Source organism: Tachysurus fulvidraco, chromosome 7, assembly GCF_022655615.1.
Source record: "Tachysurus fulvidraco isolate hzauxx_2018 chromosome 7, HZAU_PFXX_2.0, whole genome shotgun sequence".
Classification (NCBI taxonomy): domain Eukaryota; kingdom Metazoa; phylum Chordata; class Actinopteri; order Siluriformes; family Bagridae; genus Tachysurus; species Tachysurus fulvidraco.
In genome coordinates, this window is record NC_062524.1 from 3,931,112 (window position 1) to 3,936,111 (window position 5,000).

The 5,000-nt window shown below is 36.7% G+C and overlaps 1 protein-coding gene across 2 annotated transcripts in view; it reads left to right on the plus strand.

The window, feature by feature from the left end:
* The window catches only part of scn4ab (sodium channel, voltage-gated, type IV, alpha, b), a 39,837-nt gene that overhangs the window by 433 nt on the left and 34,404 nt on the right, over positions 1–5,000 (plus strand). The gene's annotated exons all lie outside the window — the stretch shown is intronic.

Genomic DNA, 5,000 nt, shown 5'->3' on the forward strand with positions numbered 1-5,000 from the left:
GGCACCCTCGAGCTCCCTTATTATTAATTGTGCTTTGGCACTAATGAGAAATATATATGAATTAATAGCCTACAGTTTTATTAAAACACTCCTAGAAAAAAGGTACTACATTTGTACCTTAGTACCGTATAAGCAGTTCTTTAACACCCCTAGTGCTGTAAAACTTGTGCTCTAACAATGAATTAAAGGTCTAACAGTGTTTACTGAGCTCCATTGATCAAAACCATTTCAAAGGTATTTACAGATTTCCATTAACATGAAAGATTCTGTTCAAGGTACAAAAGTTCTCTTGATTTACAGAAACACAGCAGGTTAGTTTAACACCATTCTTTGCCTTTTATATAATAAACGAATCTATAATAAATCAGTTGACTCAAAACTAACGTAGTGTTTAAATAATACCAGATGATCGACTGCAGTGTTGAACAGCGATGTACTTCAGTATTGATTCTGATATTCTCGCTTTCACTTGATGCGCATGTAACGCACAGTGTTTATACTGTAGGTGTTTATATTCAGACTAATATAACTATTACCATTAACACCTGCAATATTAAATGTATATTGGCAGTGTTTAGTGTTTAGGTAACAACTGTTTTGTATTAACACCTGCAGAGTTCAACAAACCAGTACAGTGTTTATTTTTTGCTTTTTTTTTGTATAAACACCCGCAGTATCGAATTTAGTGTCTGACTTAACTCTTGAAATATTAAATGAACCATTACAGTTTTCTGTGCTTAGGTAAATGTTTGTTTTATTAAACCCTGCAGTATTAAATGAACCGGTTCGGTTTATAGTATTTAGGTAACAGATGTGTTGAATTAACACCCGCAGTGTTCAACAAACCAGTAAGGTGTTTAATTCTTACGTAATTATTGCATTGAATGAACACCAACTTTATATACAAACATCTGCAGTGTTTAGTTTTTATGTCATTCTAAAAAAAAGTTTTAACATTTGTGCTTAAAGAACACCTTTAAAGGAAACATCGCATTATTTAGTGTTTGGATAAGTGTTGTGTTTTTTGTTTTTTTTACATTGAGTGAACACAAAATGTTAAATGTATCTTTATAGTGTTTAGGTTACAGCTGTATAAACATCTGCCATGTTTAAAAAAACAGCAGAGTGTTTACTTTTTTGTTTAGTGTTTAGTTTTTGAGGAACTGTTTTGTTGTGTAAAGACCTGCAGTATTTAAATGAACTGCTGCAGAGTTTAGTGTTTAGACAGGTGTTGTGTTGACTTAACACCTGCAGTACAGTGTTTATTTTTTGTAACAGCTTTGTTGTACTTTAACAATGCAGTATTAAATTAACACTTCATCTGTTGCAGTATTTGGTGTTTAGGAAACTGTTGTGTTAAACAAACAGACACAGTAATAAACAGACCGGTGCAGTGTTTAGTGTTTATGCTGTTTATTATAATTATGACACCGGAGAGGTTGCCGTGTTTTTTTCGGTCGTTGTGTTTCCACAGACGTGTGCGAATAATTTTCTATTTAATTGAAAGGAGAACTGAAACTGCGCTGCCATGGAGGTGTTTATTTCCAGACGGAGGTTAAATCTGTATCTTTTCCTCAGGGCTTCGTCGTATCTTTAAGACATTATGTCACTTCCTTGTTGCTGTGTTCTTCGCTATATTTTAGTGGTTATCATGTTCCAGAGACTCGTTTTGCTGTAAACATTACGTTCTTGTCCAAACACCAGTGAAAAGGTCTGAAACACAGGGTCGTGAAGTGATCGTCGGTGCCTGACCTCCTTTTAGAAGGTCTCACATGCATAACATGGCTCACACATTTCCACTATCCGCTTTGACAGGTTTCCTGTAACTTTCAGGCATTTCACGCTAGCGCCATGGACAGGTGATGCTAAATGACTAGTACATGTGCTTTAACCATGTGTGGCTCTTGTTTTTCCCCCCTGTGAGCTACGAATATGTGATCTGGTAGCCTGGCACGCAGCGGACCTTGGCATGGTTATAGCCGGAGATCTACAGTAACATAAGAGTGCACAGAGGCACTCGCACATGGAAAAGGCATTCACCTGTTGCAAAATCGATCCCTGCTGAGAAAGATGCTGCTATTTAGGTGCGGTGGCTCTTACTTGGGAAATGCAAATTTTCTAGGAAGGGGTGCTGATGCTACGGAACCTGAGCTGTGATTTCGTTTAGAGCAGGTTTATGACACTTTTTACCCAGTTCTCTCTTTCTCTCTCTCTCTCTCTCTCTCTCTCTCTCTCTCTCTCTCTCTCTCTCTCTCTCTCTCTCTCTCTCTCTCTCTCTCTCTCTTTCACACACACACACACACACACACACATCACAGAGCAGAACATATCACCAGGTATCTTCATGATGTATACTTAATTCGAAGTAATGCTTCAGTGATAAACAGATCAATAAAATGTCAATCTTCATATTTTATCTTAAGGTAAGACACATTTTATAGGGACTAATTTCACAGAGCAGGATGTGTGATCAAGGTGCATGAGGTACGATTAGGACTGTTTGTTCCTTAACTTTCTTCTTTCTTTGGTTTCTGAGTTATCAAGATTGGGATTAAACACACTCTTTTCACCTGAGCAGCCAAACAGGGTAATAACTATATAAAAAAAGGTAATATGTGACTTTTATAAAAGGGGGTTGTGATTTCTACCACCACCTGGTCCACTGACCCCACTATCTGTGAAATAGTACCATGTAAGCACCTTTAAAAAGGACTACTCTAAAATTTCTAATGGTTAATGAGGGGGCTTCTATTGTCACAAAGCTCCAACACCAGGATCCATGGTTTCCTGTCGAGTACGGAGTCAGTAAAATGTCTGACAGGAGTCAGCTTTCTAAAATGATGTTCTCAGGCAAGTAAGGCACTTTTGCTGAAGCCATGCCTTATTTTCCCAATGGCCAAAAGATGGAGTTTCCACCTCCTGTTGTTGTTGTGTCCATGTCGATGATGAACATCTTAGTGGTGCTAATATGAACCTCATATGAAAGTTGACACTCAGGACTTTAAGAATTTGTAGTGTTTCCTTAGTATTTCTGTATTTTCTGTACAATACTAGAGGTAATATATTTATAGAAATGACCCAGAAAAACAAAAACAGTTTTTTTTACACACAGATGTTTGTATCTTCAGAGTAAATATTGATATCAAACCAATTTCTGCTCTCTGAGATGCTCCAAGTGTTTGTTCATCTAAAAATCAGCTCAGATTTGTCTTCAACACTAAAATTCAGTGTAAGATCATAAACAGAGGGAAAAACACACGAGTCCTAACTCACAGTAGCTCAGACTCACAGACACATCACTCATTTATTTACACCGAATTAGAGGGCTGCATCAGGTTTGGGCTCCCGCGGGACCCAACGCAAATCTCGCGGGAGCGGGCGGTTTCACCTTTGCCCCCGGCGGGAGTGGGCGGTCAGAAAATTTAGCGGGAGATCCGCGGGACCCGGCGGGATTTGGCGTGCAACCTAATAATAAGAATGGAGTCAACACATGACGTTGAGAAGAAGATTAGTATTAGCATTAGTGTTAATTTATCTTATTTAAATGCAATCATGTTTAATTCTGTTATTCTGGACATTAGCCTGAACTAATAATTAGTCTGATCATTTGTATACAATCAAAATTTTCACAAGCTCTCAAGAAAAAATCTGCGGTAGTGGGTGGGAGTGGACACAAACATCGCGGGTTTAAAAAAAAGAGTTAAATTACATTCCTCATATCTTCCAGATTATTCATACAACCGATATATCGATGAATAAATATAAAGTAAGGGAAAAAAAGAAATAAAATCAATTTTTAAATTCAAAGCGTAAGTTTTATTGAGCTTAAAGACTGATACAGATTTCCTTTAGGATTGAAAAAGTTTATGTTTTACTCACAGATCTGATCTGTTCTGATCTCGATTAGAATTTGGGACTGATTTCAAGTATATCAGGTATCTAAACAAAGTGTTAAGAATTATAAATGAAATTATTACGTATTTGTATTTAACTATTCATACGGACATGAATTAAAACGTTCAAAAGGGCTGATTTCTAAATTCTTTTTGAGCACAACTTAACACAACCTTATATTTTTTTATTTGTTAGCGTTTAATATTTTCTCTGTTTATGCTTGCTTTAACACAATAAGCTCCATGGTGTTTATAATATATTAAAATTAGACTCTACAAGACAAAAATAATCACCTTGACTTTTATGATTAACGGCAAAAAATCTATTATTACACTTTGCGGTAAAATACAACACCTCATGCTAACGGTTTTAAAGGTGGACCTACTTCCTGTTTTATTTCCTGCATTATCCTAAATAAAAGTGCAAGAACTAAAAGTCTTAAATTAGAAAAGTCGATCCTGCTTCTTCGCTCGCTGACTCCGGATCGTATTTGATCCGTAAGCCAAAAAAAGTGACATCACCGACAGGACTGGAAAAAACTGACCGTTTAAATTTAGGTCTCAACAGAAAGACTTGGAGAATTATCTTTCACTTGGATCTCCATCCGAATTATTTTTAATCGTGTTGCCCTTCAGACGCTCCGACGTGCTATTTAAACAATATCGCACGTGATTTTGAATGTCTTTAAATTTCAATTTTGATTTCCTTGCACAAAAACGATAAGAAAAGGACGTGCTCGTTGGCTCCTGAGAGTCATGAGAGTTTTATTGCTGTAGTGAACTGGACGCTTTGAGACACAGCCTGTAAGTTATACTGTATTCACAAACTTCCACCGAGAGAAGTAAACACGAGTGAGATTTATTCCAAGCAACAGATAAAAATATGATCTAATACACATATAGTACACAGTCAGAGAAGGGAAATGATTGAGACACACTATCCGGTGTCACCCAGATGAGGACGACTTCCCTTTTTTCCTCACAGCTCTGGCTCATTAGGGATAGATTTTATTTGAAAATTTCATTAATGAAATCATCGAACAAATTAACAGAATTAAAAAGCTCGATCAGACTAGAAGGTTTTCAATGAGATTAGATTACATTACA